Raw genomic sequence first — 16392 nt, 5'->3', positions numbered from 1 at the left:
ATAAATCTGGAAGTAAGCCCTGATGACCAAAAAAAACATACATATCAATTGAAGTAATAGTTTTAAGCTTTGAAACAATTTAACGTTGAAAGGTTAAAAAAGTATAAAATTTTAACATTTTGTCTATCAAATAAGGATCCTACGAGTACTAATTGACCACCATTAATTGACCAAAACAAATATTATCCATTTGAAGAAACGCAACATATCAAAGAATATCAACCATCTGTGTTATAATGTGTGTAGTTGGTGTTCATCTGTTGATTAAGGTTGACGGGTTAATTTAGCGTATGACATTCCACGGCATCCCGCAAGTTAATGTCAGAATTTTAATAAGAATCGCTTTGCAGCTTATTATTTTATTTTAAAAAAATTAAAGCAGAAATTATTTTCGGATGCGCTTAAATTGGATGTCGAAAACATATTTCAGAACAGTTTTTTTTTCTTTCTTTTAACGGATAACGTATGTATGTGCTATATCTTCGGTAGTTTAATTATCTTTTATTTCATCTGAAAGTTTGATTTGATATTAATTAAATATCATTTGTTGTCATCATCCACTTCATTTTATCTGAGAGATACCTTTATACATGGATCACGCTGTCACGCATATTAACGATTTGTAAATATAACCATAAAAGTCTTAGATTTAGCGTCCCCTAGTTAGATAATAATTCTTTGTCGAGGCTTAAGAGACACTATACACAAACACCATGTATGCCGTAATTAGTGTGATTATGCGATATAATATATTTATATTGTTTATATTTATATGTCTTAAATGTAAGAAACGTAAGAAGTTCTCTCTCTTGCTCCGTTCATCTCGCCCGATCACACTTTTCGTAACGCTCTCGTCAAGCATTTACCAGTTTATTTCCCAAGTCGACCGTGCGTAAAGAACTTTTATTTCAAAAATGTTATCCAATTTGATGCAGCTGTTTGGAAGTTCGCTTCAGCCTGTAATATCCCACAGCTGGACATATGCCTGTTTCCCCGTGTAGGAGAAGGATTTTTGGAAATTATACGCGTATATTTCAGTGATTCATTTTTCAATCATAAATGATCGCCTGTGAACGTCATCAACCTAATTGAAAATAAGAGAAACAGGATCTGGATATTAATACGAACGTAACGGTTTTAGAAACGATCATATCAGTAGACTATGTGGTAATATAAATATTTATAATTTAAATGCAAAAACACATCTGCTTTGGGGTTATGTTACAGCGATAAACCATCCGGCTTTATTGGTTTGATATAATTTAATAAACTGTTGTTAATGTTTTAATCTATAACTATAAATAACTTTTGAAATCCTTTGTCAATAAAATAACAATAGAAAATGATTTGATATCAATATCCATTAAAGAGTTTAGGTTTTTCAGTTTGGGTCAAATGAAATGAAATTTTTCTTTATTCAAGAAAGTTTTAACACATCCTCAAATATTTATATTGTAAAAATGTATTATGGTCCGTAAATAATAAAAATTTCTTGTAAAATTTAAAAAATGTGTATCTTATACCAGATATGGAATATAGATTTAGTCGAGTAGATCATTTTCGCGCTATGCAGTCATAACATTTAGGCATTGACTACCTACGAAATTAAAGCATTACTGTTTGCTTACTAGTTACTCAAATTTTGGTCCATATTCCACTAAATTTGTGATGGGTGCCAAACATCATGAAGTCGCTTCACCAATTTGTAACCATTTTTCTATGTCGAATAGGAAATTAAACTGTCTTTATAATGATCATTTCCAGCGTTACGCAACAATGTTCACATGCTCGAAGAAACGCACTTCCATTTAGAATTCACACTTCCTGCGTTAGATGATGATGGTCGTGTGTTCGTGTTTTTCCACTTTCGTTTTTATTAGACGCTCGGGACCAAATAGTGCTTCAACATTTCATTGCTACTTATCTGATATACGTAACGTTTTATTTGTGTTTTGTTAAACTGGTTTTCAAATTACGTGATCTTAAAATTAATATTTGAAGATCATAATTAGTTAATGTCTTCATGTTTTCTAGTATTTATGATTTGATTGACGGAAATACGAAGAGCGTGGGAAATTTGCACGAATTTGTCATATGATACAATCTTCAGATGCTTATTAATGATATTTTTTATGCTAGCATAGGACGAAATGAATATATAAATATCTTATTACATACACACAAAAGTTGTCTGTTCCTATGGTAAGCAACTTAATGCTTGTGTTATAGGAAACAGCCAGCTGATATAGCTAAATCCTTTTTTTTTTGATAAATATACCTAGAAATGTTACATAAATATATAAATACAAATATAACACCCAGACTCAGGTGGAGATCGAACCCGCAACCCGCGGAGCAGAAAGCAGGGCCACTACAAACTGCGCCAACGAGCTAGTCATGTGATGAAATACTTGTTCAGCGGTGATAGTGCAGTATATGTATATGAACCGATTCGAGTAGTCGCAATTTATATCCCCAGTTATGGCAAATATTTGAATAGATCATAATTATGTTTTTAAGTATATTTGTTCGGATTGTGTGCATTTTATCTTTCTGATTCAAGATTCTCACACTTACAAACAACTTACAAACTTTATAACTTACAACTTACAAACTATAAATAAAATCTATAATAGCTTTAACAAAAGCTATTATACTTAGAAAGTCTCAGTCAGAGGTATTTAACGAAACAAGCACTCAAACAAGATCCGAACAACAAGATAAGGGGACATAATATCTATTTTGAAGTACATAGGAAATTGATTACAAATCATTCTAGGACAGGTCCGTACAAAAACAACTCGGAACAGTTGCACCGTCGTGCTAAAGGACGCCGTGATTCGACTCGGGCATCAGACTCGCCCGTGCGTTCGTCACGCGACGGCCATCACTGACATTGTTACAAACACCGTTTATTTCAAATAACTTGACAGATTATATGTATTATAGTTCAAGCTATTGGTAACGGCGTATTTGTTAAATAGGCAACAAACAATTACGACAATACTATAGTATAACTATATCTCGTACGTGGTATCGACATTAATCCATCTACATGTTGTGAGAATAATTTTGAAACAATGCGGTTTCCAAAATTTTTATTGCTTTAGTAATTTCGACGGCAGCGATCATTCCACATAAGTTTTTTTCCGTTCTACGTGACATTGGTGAAATCATCTGTGGTGTATGATATTGGCACTAGTCAATGTCATTAATTTTAAAAGTAATCTTCTTAATATATAAAACAAAGTAGGGTTTGTTCGAACACTTATAATTCGAGAACTTTTCGTGGTTTTTATTTGTTCTATATTAGTCCGTCCTGAACAGCAGAATAACTACTAAAAACTAAAAAAAAAAAAAAAAAAAATTCTAATACAAAATGTTCATCTTGGGATGATGCTTAATGTTTAACTTGGGAGATAGGGTAGTTTTTATCTCAATTGGACCCGGTAGGTAGCACTGTCATCGGTATGTAAGCAATAAAATTTCGTAGCTGTTTTTCGGACAGGACAAAAAAATCCTTGTCTAAAAATATTTTATTTAAATAAAAATTTTAATAAACAATATCGATTTGATAACTTCTTTTTCAAAGTAAGTTAAAAGGTGCTAAATTCAAGCACCATAATATTTCAAATTTTTACCAGTCCTTAGCAATTACATACATAATGGCAGACTGTTGTGTGTGCGTGAATTATTTTAGTCACCAACCCGCCTGCCCAGCGTGGTGACTATGGGCAAAACACATGAGTTCACGCCATTTTTGGCGTAAACTTGTGAAGGCCTATGTCCAACAGTGGACTGTATAGGCTGTAATGATTGATTGATTGACATAAAATTATTTCTGATAGCCATGGACTTCGTAATACTGTTAATGTTGAAAAATTCACAAAGGAAATAGGTAGTTACATAAAACAATATTTGTTTAAATGTTGTTAGTCATGTAAGTCTAACTTATTAATAATTTGACGAACGAAACAAGTTTGGCAACTGTTTTAGATTTAGCCGTAAACAAAATCGCAATCTATGTAGATACCTAAAATTACTGTTGTGTAATGAAATGTTGTGCATGTTTTCGTATTATATGTACATTTATGTTAAAAAATTTGTATATCTGTAAAATAATGTCCACAATTATGGGACACAAAGAGATACTTGTTTTGCCGTCTCACCATTTTTATAACAGATCTTTAAAGAATTGTGTACTTTTTGTGAGACGCAAAATTTTAAGTAGCATGTTTCTACTATTAACATTGGTTCAAATTAATGAATGACTGAAGAAACTTAGATTAAATTTCTAATTATACATAATATGCATTTAAACGAAACATTTATTTGTACGCCAAAAAGGCCGTTTTATCGTAATTGTGGAACATTAAAATAATAATCCTTGTAATCAGAAGTTATTGCTTGTAGCTAATGTACGAATAACTTTAATTCACTAACTAAACGATAACTTTACAAAGACAAGTGGTACGCAGCTGCACGCTTTCGGTACTCCTTGTATTGCATTAAGATTATTAATTTTATAAATAATGCACTTTAAACCGCAATGATATTTCTGCGTTGCATTACTGAAGCCAGAAACTTTATTCTCGTCTTAATCTTAACAAGATGATTGATTCCAGTCGGACATATATATTCTACAATCGATTTTTATATTTATAAATATAAAAACCGATCTCCTACTATAGTAGGAGATCCGAACTAGGGATGATCGTTAACATCTGTTTGATGACTGAGGAAGTACCGCGACTTTACAGAAGCTAAGTAATACTACTTTCAAATAGTGTCGTGGTCTTGTCGTGAGTAAGGTGACCAGAGCTCTCGGCGGGCTCGAGGCTAAGGTCAGCAATGCGCTTGAGATGCTTCTGGAGCTGCAAGTACTGCATTTGCATCTAAAGCTAAGTAGTGGTTGTAACCACTTACCGTCAAGTAGGCCGGGGACTTATCCACTTTTGTAATATAAAAGCTAGACATGTATATGTCTGTAATTCGCTTTATCTACAACTCGATCACTATTAGCCTTCTTCGCCAATTCCGCCACTAAACTCCGTTTTCCATAACAAGTATCCCCGGTAACTTGTAATCAATATTTGCAAACAAGCTTTCATGAATAACGATATTTTTATTAAAACTTTCAAACAGTTTCGTAGGTTGAGAAATTATAAAAGTTTTTGGTCCAAAGAATTTGTTTATTTATTGCAGATGCTACCGTACATATTGTAAAGGGAACTCTTAATAACTACTTAACAATGACACTTCCAGTTGCGCATATATATTTTAATACTACCCTACATATTGTTAATTTCTTGTCTCGACTGTAAATTGTTTATATATTGTATTGAGATGTACCCAACATATAAATTTTTGTTTAACTTTAGAATTTGTAATTTCCCGTGGAAGTGAATTGTATTCTTTTGAGAAATAAATAACCTTTAACCTTAACTCCAGACCGTCAAGCGGATGTCGCCCGGCAGAGGAGGGCGCGTGGTGCGCGAGCGTGTCCGGCGCGCGGGCGCTGCGCGTGCGGGTCGCAGGCGCGGCGGCCGCGCACGCCCGGCGCCTCTCGCCCCCGCCTCACGCGCACAGAGCCACCACACCGTCGCCTGTGGAGCCGCCCGCTAAACGTATGTAGCTTATAGTTTTATATTTATAACTGTGCTGTTCGCGTTCATTTGCGGAAATAATAGCCTATAGGCTATAAGCCTTCCTTAATAAATAGGCTATGCGATATAAAAAAAAAGTTTTTCTATTTGAGCCAGTAGTGCCTGAAGATCCTGAGGTTAGCGCGTTCAATCAAACAAACTTTTCAACTTTATAATAGTGGTATAGATTTTCTCGTAATAATTGTAACAAATTGCAAATTGATAATCGTGTATATGAAATGTATGTAGGTACTATGGAAATTGAAAATGAAAGCAAAAAGAAATATTTACGATCGTATATAAAATAGTTATTTATTATTGTAACAAAAACAATACTTCTAACGTTAAGTGATATTTAAATTAATCATTGGAACAGTAACTAGGTATGCTACAGTCGAACCAACGCAGGAATTAGACCAGAACAGGCTATCACGAGATGAAATCTGATGAGATTTATACACAGCACAGCCTTGTAAGAACGATGTTATTTAACCAACGTTTAAATTAAATTCACGAAAAAAAAATGCTGTGAGGTATATGGACTACCTAGAACGTCTAACAAAAATTAGAGTAGAAAACTAGACGTAATTCAACAATTTTTACATTAAGTTCTATTAATCAAATACCTTTAAACGAGCAATTCTTGTATATATATAATCTGAATCTCGGAAACGGTCCCAACGACTTTCATGAAAGGAGATGGGGACTTTTGGGCCAAAATGTAATGAGTAGAGATATGGTTTAAAAAATTGGTCATATTTTTTTATTTTAAAATATAAAATATCAGCTCAATTCTGAATCTAGAAGCGGAGAAAATTGAGAAAGATAGTTTTCATCAAATCATTTGGGTATCGATTCAACTATAATCGATTACAGAATTCAAAAAGAAAGTGTTTGCACTAGTTAATTAACTCAAGATATTTAGATGCACATTTAAAGCTGTAAACAATAATGTGCATTTCAAATAAAGTTATATTAATATCGAAAATATCAATTAATATCTGATAAACCAAAATGATTATCGATTTCATTTTGATTTAAAATAAAACGTATTTTTAATGACAGCCTTGACAGCTGGCTAACATACTGTGTCCGTCACTCGTTTCGTGTTTACTGTTTTCCGATGCATTCTGAGTCCATTCCTGATATTTATGGTTTATGGTTTCAAGTGTATATCAGTATTTGTAATGAGTTTTCAAACAGTCTTCACTAAATATAACAAACATTAGTGCTACAAGAACTTAGTGATCGGGTTTTTTATAGACATTGTAACATAACCTCACTGTTACAAAAAGTCTAGTAACTCCACTCTCAGATAGCCAAAATATAGATAATTTTCAGCGAAGGAACAATAAGCCTAAATGCATTAATTGATACCATTTTCATTTCATTACATTTTGGCCCAAGAATGTATGGAATCGTATCATTCTCCTGTATAACGCAAGGGGTTTAAGGGGCGATATAAATCCATCTAGCTAGGATTCACTTTTAGAAAATTTCGTTTTACCCGTCTTTCAGGCAATGGAAAATTGATGACAATATCATTAGAATATGAAAGTAAATTTCGCTATCATCTATAAAGTTATAATAGCTCAGATGTGAAATCGGGCGGTCACAAAACGATATGACCCCGTTTCTAATCCACATGTCTCCAGATCTATTGTTATTTTTTCCTTTTTTTTGTAATTGGATTCGTGTTTTTTTCATCTAAATAACCAATTCATATTTTCTCATTATTATGTCGGTAAGATCGAAAAATATTATTCATATTTCATCAGAATTAAAATAAAAATTTCAAAAAACACGATTTACCAAAAAAAAAAAAAAAAAAACGAACTAAGCTTGGTCATACAGGTCCTAAATATTATACCTCGAATAGATCGTTAATCGTGGTAAGACCGCCGGAACCACCAGTTGAGCAGCATAAGGGATTAAGCTCCTTGTCCTATATGGAGAATTGACTAGGCTCAACTGTGGGATGTTACAAGCTGAATCAAGAAAAAAACGAATGTGCTTTTATACCACACGACCGAAGTAAAACTTCATTACTTGCCCCAACAGTAATATACGAAGCTAAACTCTCTCTCTTTCTATCTTAACTAACTTATATCTCATTCTCAACTTCCGTTCGCCTCGCCCGATCACATTTTTCGCAACGCTCTCGTCACGCATTCACCAGTTTAGCCCCCCAGTCAAGCGTGCGTAAATAAGTTTTATTTCAAAAACAATCAATCCAATTATTATCAAAATCTGATATAACCTTATATCACCAAAGTAAATCGAATGCTTGTGTCTTAAGCCTCGTATGATTAGTGTGATCGATGGCCTATAAGATGACAGATAAGCCAGATCTGAAGAAACGATAACTGTTCCGATTTAATTAGACGTATGATATCTATTACACCATATTATGACATACATACTTATACAAGTGGATCTCTGTGCGATGAAAGATGGATGAAAAAAGCCTAACTCTTGCTCAAAACAGCGAAATTTGTCTAGTCTTCAAATATCTATAGTGATATACAAAACCGGCTTGAATGAAACCGTTTAGTTGTCGGTCTCGGTTATATGTATATTCAAAAACTTTAATTTAATAAATAAATAAAATAAATTTTATTGGTAATAAACACTGCTTACGCAAGATAAAATTTAATAAAATTCAATCCTAATACTAAACTACAAAGTTTTAAACAAAAATATAAATTAAAAAATATTAATTTGTAATGTCACCAATCGGACCCACTCATCGTTGCCTTAAGAGGAAAGGGTACCAGGTTTTTCTCCATACAAACGTAGTCGACTGTTTTCTCCCTGGATAATGACACTAGATCAAATATTTTTGTGACATAGAACTCTTTGCTGCCATGACCATGCCCCTATGTTTTGATTTTTTTCATATTCTTATTATCATAGGAATTAGGAGACTTCAAAAACTCGAAATATTGCATAATTTTTTGTACATTTTCAGACACTCATTAAAAAAAATATATGCATATTTTCAAAAAAATGAAAACATAGGGGCATAGCCGAAGTCTTCTTTTATTTTCTAAAAGAAAAAATAAAAAAAAATTGCCATGTTTTGAGGAGAAAACAGTCGACTACGAAACACTGTTTTGGTCAAAAATTATATACCTAAAACGGTCTGAGCTGCAGTTGTCCCTTTCTTGCTTTTTGGGGGATAGGTCTGGGGGAGGGAAGGGTCAAAGCAATACGTATATACGCCAGCGAAGTGATGCCTCATAGTCGACAATTATATCGATACACTAGTGATGTAATTTTTAGTCGATATTTTCTAAAATTCGTATTAACAAAATTAAATAATTTCTCTTTTCATAACTACAATAAAACCGTATTAGTATATGCGGTTTTTATTGTAACACTGTGCAAACCTGGGCTAACGAAGGGTTTCGCTAACAAATAACAATGATAATTATGGTAAATAACTGTGTTGTTTGTTTTTGGTATCAAATTAAAGGACTCAATACAGGATTTCAAAAAAGTATATTATGATTATTATTACCGTAATATTAATAAAAAATACAATAAGAAAGTTTAAAAAATTAGGACTGCTCTTTCCCATGCCTATGCCAAGCAAGCTGCGAGCCGCGCTTCTTCCTCACCTCCTAGGCGAAAAACAACTTACTCTTCCAATATATTTTTTTTATCAATTTCGGAATACCTTGTAAAAAGCTATGCATGGTCAAACATAAATAAATACAGGTACGTGGCGACTTTAGAACCTCCTCTGTTTTTTTTCATCGGTAAAGAATTGCTTAGTTGTTTTCTTGACATTACTGAGGAGCAGATTATTAAATTTGGTCGAATCTATGTACCTATGCGATTCGTATTTGGACTTCGCAAATAGAATCATATTTCTGAATTGCGTAAAAAACTCAAGTGGCACCACTGGCGTAGCATTCCTTGGAACCCCGGGAACCTTGGGGCCCTGTATCAAAATTAGTGGGGGGAGGGGGGGCAGGCAAATGATGGGTAAAGATTTCTCAAAAAAATGCTTGCATTGAATTAAAATAAATATTTATTGATTATAAGTTATAACTTCCTCCTAGAATAGACAATAGTGAGTGTAGTCTACTGTAGCTGTTCCTGTTCCATCGAAATCCTTAGGTAATTTTTTATCAGTTTTAGTTTTGAAAAACATCAAGTTAATACCTCCGGAAAACTGGATGCAAGGCTATTGAATTTTATCAGTAATAATTCCATGAGTTCTTTAATCGAATGAATGTTTTGAATTTCGGATTTTAAGCTGATTTAAAGAGCTTGTAGTTCCAAGCTGGAGAGTTATTAGCCTTGACCTGCAGCAATAGATGCGGGCGATCGTTCGCTTCAGCCTGTGAGGCCAATACTATTAGTGAATTCCTATGAATCTTCCGCATCTATATGGGGGATTCACAGGCGCATAACCTGAAGAAGAGATTCAACGCTGCCAGGTCTTACAGGTAGTAAATCGCTAGGGCAAAGTTCAAACACAGCAGAATTGGCGAGAGACTATTGGGCTTTCCAAATGGAACTCGTGCCTTTTGTTTCTTACAAAAGCTGTCGAAGGTAACTTTTTTTAGTCTGCACTTCCATCATTGCGTGAACCTGAAGGCACATTATGCGAAAAAGTAAGCGAAAATTCTTTGCACTCTTTTTGCGTCGAATTCAACTCTTGACGATGAGGGAAAAGCACCATCGAGCATTCCACGGTGCGAGCACGCGATGCGTAATGTGCACTATGAGCAGTGTCGTTTGTCGTGTTCTGCATTCTTTCGATGTCAAGAAGTCTAGTGGTGCTAATTGTATCCACCAGTGGTTTGCAACCAATGTGCGAGCTTCGTGCGCAATGTTTCCGCGTACATTCAAAGTGTGGAATGACCTTGCTAAAATTTGGGGGTTTTAAAGCGTCTAGTGTCTACATCTTTTCTCTAAAGGCCATGGGCGACGGTAGTCGTTATAAATCAGATGGCTTCGTCTGCTTGTGTGCCCCATTCTTATATAAAAAAAGATTAATTCATTGTTCATAATGATTAACTGAATCCCGAAATAAACGATACAGAATGTTATCAACAATTGGGCGCACGCTTGACTCGGATAAAAGGGGACTGCTTTTCAGACTTCAGTCATTTCTGAAGTGAAAACTCTATAGGTATGTATGACAGTTTTTTTATTCTTTTTTCCAGGAAGCACAAGATTAAGTGACATTGTGGATAACATTTTACTAATTTTTGCTTACACACCTTAGGGGCCCTGTAAATAGGGGGCCCCGTATCATTGATACGGCTGATACGGCAGTAGTTACGCCCTGAGTGGCACCCAATTCCCTACTTCGGGAATACGTATATTCTCAACTTACTTTACACTATTCTTTTTAACCCTGTTGTACCTGCTTATCTAAAACGACGATTTAAATTTCTTAGTGATTCCAATGAACGCAGTTTTCGTTCTGAGGAAAGCTTACTTCTTGAATTTCCCTCTCACTCCTCTTTCTTTTATACTAAATCTTTCACTGTTCAAGCTTGTCGACTTAGGAATTCTATAGACGTGTAAAATCGGTTTCTATTTTTAACCGACTTCCAAAAAAGGAGGAAGCTCTCAATTTAACTGTATTTTTTATGTATGTTACTTCAGAACTTTTGACTGAGTGGACCGATTTCTACAATTTTTTTTTAATCGAAAGGTGGTGTGTGTCATTTGGTCTCACTTAAGTTTATTTGAGATCTAACAACAACTTTTCGAGTTATATAAATAATACGTTTTTACTTGACTATTTTCGTCGACCTACGTTGTATTATACCGCATAAATTTTTTACTAGGTGTACCGATTTTGATGATTTTTAATTTAATCGAAAGCTGATGTTTATCGTGTAGTCATATTTAAATTTCATCGAGATCTGATAACAAATTTTTGAGTAATCTTTAATAACGCGTATTTACTTGACTATATTTTCGTCTACCTTTGTTGTATTACATGTCGATGTAATTGAAGTCGACTTTTTTCCTTTGCGTACAAGTCGAACTCGGTCCACCCAGTCAAAAGTTCTGAAGTAACATATATACAAAAAAAAAAGAAAAATACAGTCGAATTAAGAACCTCCTCCTTTTTTGGAAGTCGGTTAAAAATCAATCTGATAACTATTATTATTTTCTGTTGGTGTACAATAAAGTGTATTGTTATGTTATGTCATGTTAATCAACCACTCTTTAAAAAAATTCAATCGATTACGTAATTTGCCTAACTAAAAAAACATAAATAAAATAATAATTGAAAAAGTCGCCTTCATGACTTTTGTAAGTGTACAGTACATAATGTTTGAAATTGGTGTGATTTATTTAGCTATCTTTGTGTAATTATTGAATTTTTATCTTGTTCCAGCCTTTTCAATTGACTTTCTAATAGTTGTTCTTCACGCAGGCGGCTTTTCTTGTTTTTTTTTTTTAATTATAATATTATTTTTAACCATTGTTATATCGCCGCAATTATATATTAATTAATATATATAGCCTATACCTATGTATTAATAACTGCGACAAACATGAGACATTACAAATTATATAGGTACTAAGGCAAACATTTTATACTGTGTATGTACTACATTACATATATATACTATACTTACACTTATACTATGTACTACATGTATACACTATAATTATGTATGTATTTCATTACCCATTCTTACACACACCTCAACCATGTAATTACATACCTAATTCATAAATAAAGTACCTAAGTATTTCGATAATTACCCACAAAAATATAGACATGTATCAAGTCACAAAGAGTATCCAAGTCAAAATAATAAAACATAATAATAAGTAGTTTACGAAATTCAATAATAGTAAGCCGAGTCACAGCAATACGATGCAGAACAAATTCAATAAAACAAGCCAAATTCAGAAAAATAGCACTATGCGCTATATGTACTCGTAGTCAATCACAAACGAAAGATGCGAATACTAAAATATCGTCAACAATTAATAGCTGAATAGCCGGCGCACGCACACTAACAACACGACAGTCACACATAGAAAAAACGGAGTGGAGATGGCGCGGGGCGCGGTAGCAGCATGCAGCGCGACAGAAACATTTTATTCAAATACCTATTTTTGAAAAGTCTCTTCGGTACCCTTTCCTCTTAACACTGATTTTCAGTGAGCACCGTGTGTATATGCAGACAGCAAAAAATGCAGCACGGACAGTGATAATATTGAAAAAATAATAATAAAAAACAAATAAACAGCAAGAATTATTATATATATATAATAATATTTGACAATGTATTAATAATATCTAATAGATTTGTCATACGATTATTTATCTTATTTTAGGACGGAAATATTGACCTTGTTCAGTAGAAGACACTGGGTCTTAACTTCCACACACACACACACATACACTTATCTTTCCATCTCGTGTTCAATAAGTATGTCAATGCTTCTGTCATCCGCTGTAATATTTCATAACAGCTGATTACACCCGTGACTTCGTGGCATTGCTTATCATCAACCGACTTTAAAAAGATTCCCAATTCAATTGTGTTTTCTTACGTGTGTTACCTACCTCATTACTTATTATTGGATGTGCTGATTGTAACCCTTTTTTTTAAAATCGAAAGCTGGTGCTTGTCGTGTGGACTACACGACAAGCACCAGCTTTAAATTTAACTGAGATGTAACGAGAACTTTTTCAATTATCTCAAATAATGCGTAATTATTTGACTATTTTTGTGACTACCTACGTTGTAATACTTGTCGGTATAATTGTAGTCGTTTTTTTGTGTACGAGCATACACAATTATAAATGTGAACGAAACGACTTCGTTACCATTTATTATTAATTTAACTTTTAGATGGTATATCAAGATGATTCATCAGATTTTAAGTGACTCCGTAAATTGTAAATGAACTAACATCCAATTTTTTTTAAGTCGAATTGTCTCGATGCGAGTAAAAAACAATAGATTCGATTTTAAAAATACAAAAAAAAAAAAATTAAAGTTCATATTAAAAAGTATTTAGGTAATAGCTAAAGCTGGAAATGGAAGACCATACAAATCATAAATATGCGGGTTCAGCGGTGCTGTATCTCTTACAAGACCTTACTAAATTAATAATGGCAAATAATTAAAATTGGCAGTTTTTAGAAAAGAGTTACAAAGGAGTGTCTTGCTGATTCTTCTCGGCATACCTAGTTCGATTTTGAATAGACACAGATTATACATAGATAGATGAACATATCAAAATATAATTTTTTATATCTTTTGCTTTTTTACTATTTATTTGTTTATTATTTATTTAATGACTCTGTTTTTCATGTATCATACATGCATTGCTAATTTTTTTTTACTAATACATATATTATTTTCAAACAAGTAACTACGGGATTTTTTGCCGATTCTTCTCTGCAGAATCTACATTCCGAATCGGTGGTAACTTTACTTTAAACAAAAGTAATCACTTAAAAGTTTTAATTTGTAAAATGACGAAGCTGCTTTTGAAATCTATTGAATTAAAACTATTTTTGATTTCAATTTTAATTTTTTATAACATTGAGAAAAGTATGAATTACATTATATTTAAAGTAACAGTATTACGCATATAATTTATTTGTCACGATAGTAACAGTTAATTAGAGTCTAGTAAAGGTTAAATACACATAGATACATCAACAAACCACAACCATATTCCGTAAAACGAAAAGCATATAATTTTTATTTACAGTATAATTCGAGTCCGAGAGTGACAATGTGTCGTTCGCTCAACGATATTAGTTCGTTTCATTTGCCACGCAGACTAAACATGCGAGTACATGACACTGTCAGTATTTAAAGAGACATTGACAGGAATAAACTTAATGTGTGTCGTTTTATTTAATTGGTTCATAAAGACTGTAACGTCGCACTAATAGGTAAAGGCCTCTTTCTCCATTTAGGAAAAGGGTCACAGCTTAATTTGCTATGCGAGTTGCTTGCTATGCAACACATTGGCAGATATATTCCATTCCGTTTATAACGATTGCTATCATATATGTATGATAACAGCCGGGATCGATACCTTAACGTGCTCTCCGAGAACAGATACCCAGACGACATACGAACATTTACACAAATGTAAACATCTGCCCCGAATAGGTATCGAACCCACGACTCGTTTAGGTGACTTGTACCTGCACCAGAATCGTTGTTATATACTTTTTTATGACTTTATTTCAATATTTTTCTTTTCAATTTAATTCTACTTAATTCCCCCTTTTTATGTTTGACTGTTTATCTCTATGTCACTAATCATAAACACCTGATGACGTTAACCCACAATGGGGCAACAGGTTGTTTAAGCTCGATTAATCATAGCGTTGAAAAAAAATGTGGCATCTTCATAACAAAATTTTTTTGCCTTGTGGCATCTTCATAACAATTTTTTTTTTTGCCTTGTGGTAAGACCATGTTTCAGTATTAAAACATGCACTAAACTTCAATTATAATGCTGTGATATTGAATATTTAAAAGGTGTGTTACTGTTTGTAAAGCAAGATTTTTTAACTCTGGTATTTAGAGCATAAACAAAAGAATTCGTGGTAAACAATATTAGTATGAAGTCTCTCGCTTAAATTTTTCCGAGACAATTTGTTTCTTCAATCGCTCGCCGTGTTTTCAAAGAAAATAATTAGTGTTATGTAAAACAAGTCGGTCGCCATTAACATTGGGCTTTTTATTTATTATTTAACATACAATTATAGACAATTATTAGATTTATTCGACTCTCTCTGTGAGTGAAAACGAAATAATACTTTCGTCAAATACTAGATGCGGCGCGCATTTCCACCCGTGTATGTTTTTATTCACCCTGAGATTACTATATCGTTTTATAGCTGATTTTATTCGTTGTTAATGTAGATTTCTTATGGTAAAAGAATTAGCAAAATTATTTCAGTTGTAGAGACAGTTGAATGGAAACAAAAAAATATATTCTTTTTTTATAATATTACTATGTACAAAGATAATGCTCACAGTTGGACTGATATTTGATTATGGTATTTATCGAAACAAATAAATTCTGGGAGTGTAAAGTATACGTATATAACTAGTTCAATGAAAAAAAACCTGCAACTGACAGTTGTTACGTCTTACGTCTTTGATTCTACCTACTAAATGATTTTCATAAAATGAAAAATAAGGAATATTCTCATAAACGAAAATTTCAAAACCTTTTGCAATAATTTTTTATCTCAGATTACTATGATATCGACAATACACTTTAAATCATATCGAGAGATAAACATAAGTGGGTAATTACACATCTGCTGATAAATAATTTATTACAGATCCTTTATCAGTGACTAATTTTTCATGCGGCTTCACCCGCATGGTTTACACGATTTTTAATTCCATATTATCCTGTGGAAATACAGCCCATGTTATTCAGTGTTAACTTACCATTCTATTAATAAAAGAATTATAACAATCAATGCAGTATTTTATTACTTTATCAATTAAAGACATAAAATCCAATATTTGTTTCTATAATATCTAATTATTAATATAGACTAGTGGTTTCCCAGTGGTCGAAATTCGACCAGAATTAATAAAACTATAATCTATTCTAAATATGACCACACACTTTAAAAATAAACAAAAGAGTATATACGCGGTGTGTGTCAAATACATGGTAGTGTGTGTGTTATTTTTTTTTTTTTATTAATTTAATGTATATTTTATGTATAATTAAAAAAAAATATTAGCATTCT

At 33.0% G+C, this 16392-nt stretch overlaps 1 long non-coding RNA gene across 1 annotated transcript; it reads left to right on the top strand.

Annotated features, from left to right (window-relative positions):
* Window positions 1-1837: 1837 nt before the first annotated feature.
* On the top strand, window positions 1838-13383 carry LOC123669995. Its single transcript, XR_006745847.1, has 3 exons — window positions 1838-1849; window positions 10762-10767; window positions 13302-13383. It is a non-coding gene; the product is annotated as an uncharacterized LOC123669995 (long non-coding RNA).
* Window positions 13384-16392: the final 3009 nt, after the last annotated feature.

This window comes from Melitaea cinxia, chromosome 4 (genome assembly GCF_905220565.1).
Source record: "Melitaea cinxia chromosome 4, ilMelCinx1.1, whole genome shotgun sequence".
Lineage (NCBI taxonomy): Eukaryota > Metazoa > Arthropoda > Insecta > Lepidoptera > Nymphalidae > Melitaea > Melitaea cinxia.
The sequence above is the reverse complement of the archived record's forward strand: the minus strand, read 5'-3'. Positions and strand labels throughout refer to the sequence as shown.